At 37.8% G+C, this 14,214-nt stretch overlaps 1 long non-coding RNA gene across 1 annotated transcript in view; it reads right to left on the bottom strand.

Annotated features, from left to right (window-relative positions):
• LOC141982425 (uncharacterized) overlaps positions 1 to 13,809 on the bottom strand; it is a 96,140-nt gene extending 82,331 nt beyond the window's left edge. The window contains exon 1 of the long non-coding RNA XR_012638072.1: positions 13,673 to 13,809. This is a non-coding gene — a long non-coding RNA (uncharacterized LOC141982425). The remainder of the gene's footprint in view (positions 1 to 13,672) is intronic.
• Positions 13,810 to 14,214: the final 405 nt, after the last annotated feature.

Genomic DNA, 14,214 nt, shown 5'->3' with positions numbered 1-14,214 from the left:
TGTGTTTGTCTCTCAGCTGCAGCACTTCATCAGTTATCCATTTTCGTTTCCTCATTTTGGCCTTTTAGCCCAATACTTGTTCAACTACTCTCATAATCCCATTTTTACACTGTTCCATGTCTCTTCAATCTTCATCTTTTCTTTTACCAGAGACGTGATTTTTTTTCTGCACAGCTTCTTTGTATTGTTTCCTGAAAACTAGCTCTTTCAATTTGTCCACGTTGTAGATATTAGTTATTGGCTCTTTTTACTGGCTCTCAGCATCAACCTCATTGATGCCAGTATTAACTTATGACCTGATCCAATATCAGCCACAAAAGATCTGCACAACACACTTGATTTCTATCTGTGATCCATAAGTTTAAAGTTGATCATGTTCTTAGTTTGTCCATCAGATGATATCAGCTTCCTCTGCTGCTTTCTTAGGGTGACCAAATAGAAAGTGTGAAAAATCAGGACGGGGGGTGCGGGATAATAGGTGCTAAAAAAAAGAAAAAGCCCTAAATATCAGGACCATCCCTATAAAATCGGGACATCTGGTCACCCTATGCTTTCTTTGTTGAAATATTGTGTTCATTATCTTTAGGCTGTTGCTTATCCAGAAATTTAGGAGCTTTTCTCTTTTTTTCTTTTTCTTTTTTTTTTCCATTTTCCTCACTTAGTATTAATCTGCCTTTTGCTCCAGACCATGAATTCCAGTCCTATCCCACTTTCTCATTAAAATCTCCCATCTCCAATAATATGTCTTGTCTTGAAACGTCTAATATTATTTTCCATAGATTATTATAAAATTTGTCAAATTCTTCTTTGGGCACTGCTGAGGTCAGTGATATACTTGTTCTTTGGAATTGCACTGTATTTTATTCTGAATCTCACCTTCAACATATGAGGAGATATTGGGTTAAATTCCATAAGAGCCTGGCTTGCCTTAGTCTGTAACATCAGTGCAACTTCATCCTGGTGTCCACCATCTTCATTTCAAAATGTCAATACCCTATGTTAATCATGATAGAATTCTCCTTTTCTTTCCCATCTTGTTTTGCTTAGACTGTTACCCTCAATTTTTAGACACCAGTTATGTTAGCTACAATAGCGCTTCCAATTAACAAAAGGGTAACAAGGTTGTGGCCCGCCCTAAAGGCATTGCCAGGGTGTTACCCGGGGACTTGTCTCTGATCAGCAGAGGGCTCCACAAAGCAATCTGGTCTTGCTAAACCCTGAAAGGACACAGATACAGCTTTCTGCTCAAGAATTGACAAACACAAGTGGTAATTCTTTGAAAACAGAAGAATTATTTATTTAAAAGAAATAAATTGTGAAAATGTATTTAATAAAGTAAGAACAATACATAGAACAAAGATAATAACATTTCATTTAAATTATCTTATAATTAAAGCAGCACAATGAAATAAATATTTAACACATACAAAGAATACAGCAGCTTCAATGTAACATGTATATAAATATCCCGAATACACAATGGTTTTTAGTCAGTGTTACAATCTAATCTCGTACATAATACAATGTAGTTTATGCGGTCTCTAGATACACATGAGAAATCATTATCGCATAACATTCAACATTAAAAAAAACCTTACTTAACATTAACACTTAACATTTAACGCTTAATATCTGACATCCTGTAAGCGCTGGCCAAGCAATTGCAGGGCAGGTCCAGGAGATTTCACTCAAAATGCAGGCATCCAACTTTATTTACAGACAAACCCATATACTTTTAAATACGAGGTAGAAAAGATCAGACTTACACTTATACTCAAATTTCCCTCTGACCCATCTATTGGTCCTTCTGATCTGTCAAGTTGAAGGAGGACAATGTCAGCGCTAGGAGGTGATGGATATTAAGACTGAACTTCTCACAGCTGTTGTCCCAGGCTGCAGGCATTGTGGCAGTTGATTGTTAGCCATTGCTGCTTAGCAGGGACTGCTGCTAGGAGAGTCATTGCCGTGGTGACCTTAGATTCTGCTGATGCTGCTGTTTTCCCAGGTAGCTGCTTTTCAAGGTAGCTGCTTTTCAGGATGTTCTGCTCTTCTTTTCAGGCAGCTTCCATTCTTATGCAAAGCCTCAAACCAACTACTTTCAGCCTGTTAGCTGAAAGCCTCCTACATCTAACACACTACAGTGTCAGCCTGCTGGCTGTCGGCCTTATATACTGGTTGTTCTCTCAAGGTCAGCTCCTCTTAGCCAATCAGCTTCCAGCTTTTCCAGCTCCTCCCCACGATGTCATACCTATTTTTAGGTAGGAAAGCTCCTCCCCTGATGCCATCTTGGTTTCTAGACCTTTCTAAGATCCTCCTTCTGATGCCATCTTGTTTTGTAGAACTTTTCACTACCTAAATTTATCCCTCTCTCTGCCATTTTGGCCAGCCATTTTGGATTTTTCAAATTTAAACTATCATGGATTTCTACTTAATTAGAGCCCTAATCTTAAAACTAATTACATTTTTATGCAAACCAAAGTGTCCTGATACTGTCACTACCTTAATTATGTCAATTTGTAGAAGTGAATTTTACAGTGTTTTTAAACCCCTTCCTAGGTTTTTCTCTAAGCCTTTTTAAGGTGCTGTAAGGTATTTCAGAAAACTCAAAGCAAAATTCTCTCATTACAAGACCAATGATTTCTACTCATATCTATTCAACTCATACATCATTACCACAAGTACTCCAGTCTGGAATAATGTTCTTACATTCCATATTTCCAATAAATGCATTATTGTTTGAGTCCATTGCCCTGTTCTGGCTGATGTTATGTTTGTGTTTGTTTCAATCACTTACTTTTCACCACTGTCATGGTTTCTGAGATATGAACATAACCCTTGTTTCTCCAGGCAATGACCAAGCCAGCATACTTTTCTTACTCTTTCCATTCTTCATTTGGTTTTTATGATCCAATGTTTTCCAAGAATTTGACCATGACTCCTTAGCTTTGTGATTAACCAGTGTAACAAAATCCATCTACAACACTGTTCTAAGCTATCCCCTAGCTTGCTGCAGCATTGTTTCCACCAAAGTTATACTTTGAAAGTTGTTTCACCAGCTTTGCCATAGGAGACTTCATGCACTTGAAGAGCCAGACATGCTCTTTCACTAGCAGTTATCACCACTAGCCACTTTCCCTAGCTTTAGCATGCCCATCAAAACACAGCCCTAGGATCTGGTGCTGTGGTGCACATACAATTACTTGGATCCACTATTGAGAGTTGATTGAGTCATCAGGACCTTGTGGCTGCAGGTGTCTAATATCTTTCCTGAGCCAAAATATTTCTTAGCAAAACAGGCACATTTCTATTTCAGGGTATGATAATTGATAATGGGGAAATAAAGTATCAACACATATGCTTTACAGTAGGTGCAGAAAAGTGTAGAAGAAAATTTGGCAGGGAAAGAAAAGTTCCCTTGGTCGGCTTTTGGGGGTCTTAAACAAAAGTAATACAAATATGTGCAGGAACTAAGAAGAGCTATAAAACAACAACAACGCAAAAGTGATTAGGGCAGCATTTTTTTTTTAAAGGGAGAAATAGCATTTTAAATCCATGTTTATGCTAAGATTTGAAAATGCAGTAGGGCTGCTTCAATTAATCATAGTGAATAGTTTTTTCTGAATTAACCAATATTTTTTTTTCTGGAATACATTGTCACATTATACAACCAGCTTTCTGTGCGGTCTAGTACTAACTGGCAGATAATATATTCAGTTAATATTGTTTTTTGTGTATTATGGGAAATGTAGTCTGGCTGAGGAAACCAGGCCATAGGAAGAATGGGAAATATGAGGAAACAAACTAAAACTCTCTCATGAGACACCACAACAGCATTTGCAAACCTAATATTTAGACACTCTTTGTGCAAAACATTAGTTGCAAACTGAATTCTTTACTAAAAAACAATTAATTCCTTCAGAAAATTTTTGACGAGCTCCAGTTGGAGTCATTGCCCTTCTGCTTTTGGATTGGCTAGCATATATAAATTATTAAATACACATATTATTAAGCACTAATATAGCAATCATATAGCCCAGATTGGCCTTTACCTTTGTTATAATCTTATTCACTTATGCTAAGTATCCCATAATACCTTGCATTGACTGAGGCAAGTTTTGGCTTAAGTGGATAGAAAAACTAGCAGTATCAGGACATATAATTGTTTCCTCAAAGCAACAGAAAAGGAGTTACCCTCACAAACCTATTTATCCTGATACAGGCCTAGGAGGAGTTTTCATGCCCCTTAGTTCCTGGCACGCATTGGTTCAGAACAAAGATAAAGCGAACACTATGGTACCAGAAACAAACAAGGTAGCAAGCTAATTAATTAAATCCAGTTTCAGGTATTGTATATAATACCATACACTGGTAAACAAATAGGGTATAAAAAGCTGGCTTTAGGGATGTAACTTCAGGGAATGTGTAAGGTGAATGTAACACCATTGCATAGGACTGCTCTTCAGAGATTGGTATAGTATAGAACCTTTTACCATATTAATAAGCCTGACTGGCATTGGTTATTTGATCTCTTGAACATATTTCATAATGAAACCAAGTATGGTCAAGTGATTGATTATACAGTTTATCAACACTATTGTTCACACCGATGCAGGAATCACTCAAAATCAGTCCCTAATAAAACATTTTCCCATTGATACTTAATGTACTCTAGCACACTCAGCTGAGGGAGAGTATATGCATCAATGCATATATTCAAAGCAGTGGAATCAAGAACACTTTGGTTCCCTTTATTTTTCTGGTATTTTATCTAAAAATGTGAAGTTACATTCAGACAGAATTCATTGTGTTTGATTTCTTTGTCATTTTTTTCCGCTTGTACTGATAACCCTTTCCTGACAGTCTATCACCGATACAGTGTTTCAGTAAGAAAATTATTTGTCATTCCATTGATATTGCTTTATTTTGATTAAAAAACAAATGAAAATGAGGTTTCTTAAAGAGAAACTGAAGTGTTTGGAGAGTTGTCACAAAATTCTGATAAACTTAAAATTAAAGATGTGTTACCTTGTAATTTTACAGGATATCACAAACTAAGCAGGGCTGAATTGGGTCAGTACTTATGTAGTTGACCGCCAAAGAACACATAACTGCTACAGAAAGTGGTTTTGCTGAATTAGGTAGTTAGAAGGGAACCTGTAATCCAGCATGATATTAAGGAGCACTGCACTGCCAGAAATCTGAACTTTCAGATGCATATAAAGCTGAAGACATGTCTACTATTCAATTAAAACCCTGTGACTGGCCTGTTCCAGCTGACTTGGGTTCATGGGACTTGGGTTGCAAGGCTGTTTAATTATAGTGTAGCCATTCAGGCTCAGGCTGCAGCCTGACCTCTGGGACCATCCCACCTTACATGGTCCTATAGCCTGGGTTGCAGCCTGAGCCCAATGATCTATACTGCAGTTAAACACCCCTTAGCTCATGAGCCTGAGTCAGCTGGCACAGGCAAGCCACAGTGTAGACATACCCTGAGAGTCTTATTATGTGATAAGAAAAGGTCCAGTTTTTTACAGAAATGGATGTTGTCCAGATTCCTTACTGGATGATTATTTTCTGCCTAGCTACATCCCCCTTCTGCAGATTTAAATTGTTAGGGTATTCTCAACTTCCTGTCCTAAACTGTGTGTAGTGTTGCTCTGCACCATTAAACAGCTGCCCCATTTCAGAAGTGGATTAGGATTCTCTGCTTAGACTGTGTATTACTGTGTTTTTCTTTTTTTCTTTTTTTAGATTTTAAAGCACTTGGAATATTCCAGGATGTACATTTCTATGAAAATATAATATATCTGAGATAGAAGTTATCACTTATAATATTTATATACTTCGCAAGGTGCTGTGACCTTAGTTAATGTTTAGAAAACACTATATAGACAAGAGAGTTTAAAAGTTGCTTATTTGATTCACTCTCATATGTAGGTGGAGGGTGTGGGGAGAGAGAGTCACAGATAAGTCCTTTTTGCATTTGTTCTCACAGGGAGAAGTCCATTTACCTTTGCCATTTGGACAAACCCTCATTCTGAATAAAAAATTATGATTTTCTCCTTCCTGTAGCCTCAATTTCTCAGAATTTTTTACTGAGATGTATGCTTAATGAAGCACAGGAGATCACAGAACATATACTATTTTGATTTGGTGGGTTTTTTTGTACACTTTCCATTTTATTGCCATGATCACATGCTTTCTTACCCAGGGAGGACATAGGGCATATGAGCCAATTCAATTTTTTCTCCTTTTTCAGTACTACAGACCTAGTATACCGGTGTCAAACAGAAGGGGAAACAATACATATACGAGAGATGGAAAAATCTAGATGGAACGTCAGCAACCTCAGCCTCATAGTGATATTCAGTACTCATTGCTGTTACATGGAAGGCAGCATGTTCACTGTCAAAGGTGTAGAAACACTAACATTTATGACCCTACATCTGGTGAAGAAGTACATTAAATATTATTTTGCCTGAGCAATCATAAAATGACATGAAGAGAAATATTATAAGATTAACTTTATTTACATAGCTCTAGCTCTGACATATTGGTCTACATTGCCAGTATGTACATGTTTTTTTTTCTATTGTCTTGACATCATCATGTTATCTCCATAGACATATTTTGACATTTTAATGTCATCTCCATCGGCCATCATCTTGACTAATTAAATGTTATCAACACAAATTTGCACTGACATTATTTTGCTTTTTTTATATCAGAATATTGTCATAGAAGAATTATGTTCTCTGTGTCTTGAAAACTTTTTGAGAGAGGAGGAGATGGGCAGAAATTGATACAAAAGAAAGACCACAATTTCTTGCTGTAGTACAGATTTGTAGGAAATCTGTGGCTGCTGAATCTAATCCTTGAATTTGATTCTGCACTAAATAAGTTTTGTTTTATCTTTTTGAATTTTGCGGGCTGGCTGGCTGTGTGTGTGTGTATGTATACTCAATAGCTCAGTGGTTAGGACACTCACCTGGGATGGGGGAGACCTGTTTTAATAATCCTCACTGTACCTGATTTGGATCAGTGACATAAGTTAATGTCTCCCATATGAGTGCTATTCTGGGGTGGGAAGAGGTCTTGGGAGAAAGGTGTTCCACTTTGTTTACATATTCTTTGGGCCAGAGAGAGAAAGGGAACGATTGACTCGATGGCCTACTGGTTCATGCACTTTTCTGGGCTGTGGGATGCACACGCTCAGGTCCCTGTTCTAATGGATATTTAATTATTTATACAATGTACAATAGGAAAGCTTCACTTAGACATACCCTATAGCCTAATTGTTAAGGCTCTTACCTGCATTAGGGGAGACCCAAGTTCAAGTCCCTGCTTTAAATCAGGCAAAGGGGGGATTTGAGAAAAGGTCTCCCACAGCTCAGGAGAGTGCTCTGGGCTATTGATTCTAATGTAGGAGGAGTCTGACTTTCTAGATTTTCTGTAAGAAAGGGTTGACCTGGCATAGGCACTTAGCTCCAGAAGTAAGTTCTTGGATGTGAATCCCAAATGCAGACAGGTGCTTCCTCCCTGGGCCATAGTTAGGACCTCTCATTAGCATTTCCTATTGGCTATCTTATGTGGCTCCCTGCTCAGATTGCTGGCTTCTGTGAATCCCTTTCTTGGGCACTGGAGTGATGATGGGAGCCAAACAAGATAACGGTGCATGTGTTTATCTGCTACTGTGTCCAGAAATCCACTTGTAGTATGATGAGTACAACTACAGAAAGAGCGACCTAATCTGGTGTTACACCTGGTGCTCAGGAATTCATGCTGATGGCGAGGCTGCTGCTTGACAAGCTCAGGCCTCTCAGCATGTAATCCTGGCTTCTATGCATGCTCAATAAAGATCTCTGTCTGACTGCTCTGCCTGCCTGCCTGCTGTATCTCTTATTGAGAAAACACCCTCCTGCTTTGTGTTTGGTGTTTTGCCTAGTCACTCTATATGAGATAATGACCTCACCATGTTGTAACACGATATAACAGGTGGCCAGCTGCCTCAGACAATCCCTTGTAAAGGTTGTTTGCTTGAATTGACAAATTGTAGCTAATTGGATAAAATGTATTATTTGGTCACAAGGGTTTGATGGCAAACTCCCTTTAAAAGGAACTGGCTCCCACCCAGTCCAGACCAGTAAAGAGAGAGTTGTTAGTCTGACAGAAACTGAGATAAATGTCTCCCAAAGCAGAACAATATCAAAGAAGATGAAAAGAGGACTCCTGGGGAAAATGATGTCCAACCCAACCTTGATATCTTTTGCAGGACCTTTTCTTGCAATGTCAGAATGCCAAGGTCTGAAGAGATAGAAATCAGTTCTGTGTAAAAATGGGGGAAAGCAGGAAGTACAGCAGTAGTATTTATGTAAATAAATTTAGGAGGGATTTTGCATGTTAAAGATGTTGTTCTCTGAGGGTCTTATTTTCAAATTGTGCATTTTGTGCACTCTGAGAACTCAAAAGGAACTTTGCAGTATGGATAGCACAAACAACTCATATAGATTTAGAGCATTTCAAATCTGGATCTGTATTTTGCATGCATGGCCCATGTGTATTTTATACACCTATTTTCCACTTGCATGTATGAATCTAGTCTGGAGTATTTTGTCCTATACCTAACCCAGTCAGTCACCCAAAGTCTTTTAACTCCTATGCAGTCTTTGCCATCCAGAAGCAAATATCTCTCATCAAATGAAAGAACATAACTTTTACATTTATGTTTTCATAACACATAACACGTGTTACAACTACAGTGCTTTGATAGATATTCTTAGATATTCTTGTGGACTTTTATTTCTTCTAAAGACTGTATGTCCACTAAAACTAAGAAATAGTGAACATAAAAATGCCATTAGATCTTATACATCAGGTTTTCCTTTTGCAGCATGTTTTACAGATAATTCCCATAATACTAACAGGTTACAGGGCTATTTTTTTTCTTTTCTTGTTTTTAATTAATGGGTTTTGTCATGTTATAAGAGAGAAAATGCAGAAAAATGTCCTTAAATGTACTTGATACTGAGTGCTAAGGGAATAAGGCATTACAAAGCAGAACATCATAGGGCCTAATTTTAAGATGCCCAGAAAATCCACACTTGATCAATAAAGCTGAGTTAGGCACCTTGGCTCCTTGTAGAATGAATGGGAAGAGATAGGCACGTATAAATGTGATCCTAGCCACCTAAACTAGCCAAGGGGAGATGCTAACCAGAGGGGGTGTGCTAAACCCTGCCTCTCTTTTGGAAGTAGACACCAAAGTCCAGGCTGTAGGGCAGTGCCTATCTCTGCTTAGCGAGCCATGAATAGGAAACCTGATGGCTTGAGTCACATGGCTTAGGCACCTAATCTGTTTCTCATGGGAATGTGTTGTTAGGTGCCTGCCTCAATCCACACAAAACAGAAGGGGTCTGAGGGGAGGAGGATGGTGATGATGCACCCCTTTTAATGTTTATCCCAGTGGTTAGAGCACTCACCTGGGATGTGGGAGATCCAGGTTTAACTCCCTTCTCTCTACCACAAGGGGAGAAAAAGACTTGAACAGGGGTCCCCCACATGTCAGGAGAGTTCTCTAACTGCTGAGCAACAAGATATTCTGAATGGGGGTGGGGAAGGCAGGGGGATCCCCGAGTCTCTCTTGTTGAAGCTGTTACACTGTGGGTAAATGATGAAAGAATTATTGGAGCAGGGGATCTGGACCCTGAAGCTCCCATTTCCCAGGTGGGTGCCCTAATAACTGGACTGCAGAGTCACCCTCAATTTCCCTCACTCTCTGGCCCAGTTTATTCATAGTGGAGCAAAAACTGGGATTTACATAAAACAGGGACGTAGGCACCTAAGTACCTTTGTGGATCCTACCCTAAGTAATTAGCTGACCCTCATGACTTCCTTATGAGTTTTGCAGTATCCTTTATTTCCTTTCAAAGAATCTAAGAAGGTTAGGGTTGGAAGAGGCCTCAGGAGGTCATCTAGTCCAACACCCTGCTCAAAGCAGGACCAACTTCAGCTAAATCATCCCAGGCAGGGCTTTGTCAAGCTGGGCCTTAAAAACCTCTTAGGGTGTAGATTCCACCACCTCCCTCGGTAACCTATTCCAGTGCTTCACTACCCTCCTAGTGAAATAGTTTTTCCTAATATCCAAACTAGACCTCCCCCACTGCAACTTGAGACCATTACTCCTTGTTCTGTCATCTGCCACCACTGAAAACAGGCGAGCACCATCCTCATCGGAACCCCCCTTCCAGTAGTTGAAGGCTGCTATTAAATTCCCCCTCACTCTTCTCTTCTGCAGACTAAATAAGCACATTTCTGTCATCCTCTCCTCATAAGTCAGGTGTCCCAGCCCCCTAACCATTGTTGTTTCTGTAGTGAGGGGCCCAAAACTTTACCTCTGTACTTATTGAATATGGTGTTTTACTACTGTTACCTCCATTTCCACTCTTCCAGGTATTTCAGTTAAACATTAACATTTAACAAGATTGATGACTTCTATAGTTGATATAAATATTGCTCCAAATTAAAAATCATACCCAGCCATCACAAAGATCGGGTGATCAAAAGAACCAGATATTAGTTTAGCATTTCCATATTTGTTGTGAGGTATCAGATTATTATCAGGTATAATTCCAGTCTGACCTGTTATGACACTGTTATGGCTCTGAGCCAAAATAATATTAGAGGGTTGGGAAGTAGGATCCTCTGGAGTCCTTATGTCTGCACTGAGGAGGAGCATGCTAAGGAGCAGCTGCTGCTTCATCTGTTCTATGGGTATAATCTGTGCTCTTCACAATCTGACTGGGCAGCTCTTGCCAAGTGTACAGCAAACTAGAGCAATGGCATTCCTCTTCCCCATTTTGTTCCAACATTTCTGGTAGTGCTAGCCAGCATCATGCATCGCTCTTAGCACTTCCTGCAGTGCTCTCCATCTTCCCTTTAGCTTTTCTAGAACTTTAGCAACCCAGTGATATCTACGAGCGTGTGAGGGGTTCTCTGCTCTCTCTAGCACACATGTGCAGAGCAGCTCTAATGTACTCTAAAGTGTAAAAAGGAAACGGGTTTTTTTTAGTGAGATTTGGAAATATAAAGAAAATGGCAATGTTTTAGTCAGATGCTATAGAGTGTTTTCAAGATGTTTTCAGTTTATTTAATCCAGATGTTAACATTTTAAATATTTTAGAAGAAATTCCATTAAATGGACATGAAAGAAAACTTTTGGGAGTAACATTTTCACTAGTGAGGATCTGCATAATGTGCCATTGAATGAAGGGATATGTGCCTTCAGTGTTAGAATGGGTGAAAGGTAAGAATGCATGTATGCTGTAGGAATGTATTATTAATGAACCCAGAGGTCATTCAGCCACATTAAGAACATGTCACAACTGTGAAAACACAAAAAAGTTTGTTTTATATATTTTTAATTCAAATACACGTTTTTAATATTTGTATTTGTGTGTCTCTGTGTGTGACTCTGTGTATAAATGCAGGCATGTGTTAAACTTCCTGAAAAGGTTACATTGGGGGAACAAAATTAGAGGAAACAAGACTATAGAAAACTTTGGGAAAAACTTAAATTGGACATTGACTTAATCATAATGGTCATAAATTTTGTCCTTTGTTACCACTGACTCACATTACAAGAGAACACCTATAAAATACAGTAAAATATCCCAGAAGAAAACAGTGGTCTAGGTAATTATCATAGTAACAACTGTGCTTCTGAAATTCATTTTTAAAGATTATGTCCACCTTGAAAAATACTAACAAGGATAATGACTACTTATCTTCCTTCATTCTGCTTATCATTCAGTAGTACAATCTTATGTCATAAGAAATAAATAAGGTAAAGCAAAAGCAGAAGGAATGATTTTATATCTAAAATCTGTTTTTACTGCTACATAGTCATGACTAAAAGGCACAGTTTAAAAATCAGTTCTGGGTCTATTACAAGCATATTGCATAATGCACTAGACCCAGATTTACATCTACTATTTCCAAGAAGACAAAGTTATATTTATATGTTACTATTTCAATTGGAGTCATTGGGTGCAAACAGAATTCTAACTAGAATGAATTGTTAAATAGAAGAAAAGGAGTACTTGCCGCACCTTAGAGACTAACAAATTTATTTGAGCATAAGCTTTCATGAGCTACAGTTACAGTTGAGCTTATGCTCAAATAAATTTGTTAGTCTCTAAGGTGCCACAAGTACTCCTTTTCTTTTTTGCAGATACAGACTAACATGGCTGCTACTCTGAAACTAGTTAAATAGAGTTGCAGATACTTATATCTTCCACATTCTACAACAGGTTTTACAAATCCAAACCCAGGAGTAGCATGTATAAGGACTGGTGTAGATGAAGGTCTCAATTTGTATCAACAATCATAATATGGAGGAGCAACAGTCTTTGTATTTTTAATTCACAAGTGCCCATAGTGACTTACAAACTTGTAGAAAGGCTAAGTACTTTCCTTAAGGAGATTGCATTCTAACTCCAGACAAATACAATACATATGAGAAGAGATCAAAATCAAATTAGGAGCTAATTGCATCAGAGTAGAAAGATGCACCAGAGTAGTGAGTTTTAAAGAAGGAATAAATGTCACTTGGAAAAAGGAGCAGTTTGAACATTGTGTTGGACAGAACATGAAAAATGGTACAAAATTGAGAATGAGATTAATACAGCAGTTAGGAGACTGGACTGGGAAGAGCATAGGAAATAGGGACAGAGGAATAGGGGAAAATAGAAGATCCTGAAGGTGAGGAGGGAAAGCATGAAGTTACTGCTGTCAGAAGTGAGTTGATACTGTTGAAGCTGAGGAAGGTGAAGATGACACCCCACAGTGACCTTTTAGATGATTGGAGAGATAGAAGATGATATAAGCATGAAAGGAGATAAATTTTTATGAATTTGCCAAGGTGTCAGTACAATTTTAAAGCTGAAATCTGACAAACTAGATTTGACAGTTTGATAAGTGTTATGGACAATATTACAATGCAATTTAGTAGGATAACACCTTTTCATTAAGTCCAGGGAAAGTTAGCTTACTAATGTTAATGCTGGGTTCTTTTCATGTCAATGTTTTAACTTGAAAAGTATTACTCAAATCAGAATACTTAATAATTCTTAACCAATCAACAATTTATTAATTCACCCAGAACTACACTAGTTTACAATCAACAGTTCCTTAATCAGGTCCAGACACAACTAATGTTCTAAGTGTGTACTGCACATATAAATACAGTCTTGCAAGCAATTGTCAGAAACTAGGAATGAGGCTCAACAGCTGCACGAAGGAACAATGCAAATCACCAACATTTCTGATTACATATACTTATGATCATCATATCTCAATTCTTTAGTACCTAAAACATGAATCACAGTTTAAAGGATGAACTTGTCTTTAAAGCACTTTTTTAAGAGTGTGGTCCCTAATATTTGAATGATTAGAGTATCAAAAGCAATTGCTTAAAGTTATTGTTGTAAATCTCTCTTTGGTCAGTTTGATTAGATTTATAAAGGAGAGCATGCATTAGTTAAAATCTAAAATGTATTACTTGATTTCTCACTACTGTAGACTTATTCAATAAAGCCTTCATTTATTTATGTTAAAAAACAGAAGGGGAAATACATTCTTTGAAATGAAATCTCACCACTTCTTATCCTCTTACCCCTAGGATGTGGGGAGAGTCCAGGATCAGTGCTGGTCTGTAAATCCATTGCACTGGAGATTCTGCAGCTTTTTTGTGGGTTCAGTCAACTCTGAGGTCTTACATTGTGAAATCATTTTAATGAATATCCTAATTTCAGGTTTACTGGAGGGAGCCACCCTCTGATTTCTATTAAGCATGTGTTCTCAAATTTCAGCTCTCTGTTTCTCTGCTGTTTCCATTGGTAACCAGTAAATTGTGATGGTGTATAACAAATTTCTTCAGTCTTTTTCTTATTTGAGGCTTTTTATGTTTGTTTGATTTGTTTTAAGGATTGTATTTCAATATTAGCCCATATTATTAACTAGAATTTCCTCCTTCTTAAGTAATTTATTTTAATAATGCAAAGTTATATGCTAGTTTATATTTTTCAACATTCCTTCTTTCTTGTGCCATACAATTCCTATTACTTTTGGAGTGCCACAAGCATTTACAATGAAAATCAACACACTCTCATATAATTTATTTCAAATTTGATGGACATACTTCTACAGTATTTTATT

Source organism: Natator depressus, chromosome 1, assembly GCF_965152275.1.
Source record: "Natator depressus isolate rNatDep1 chromosome 1, rNatDep2.hap1, whole genome shotgun sequence".
NCBI classification, from domain to species: Eukaryota; Metazoa; Chordata; order Testudines; family Cheloniidae; genus Natator; species Natator depressus.
This window is presented reverse-complemented; position numbering and strand designations above follow the sequence as displayed.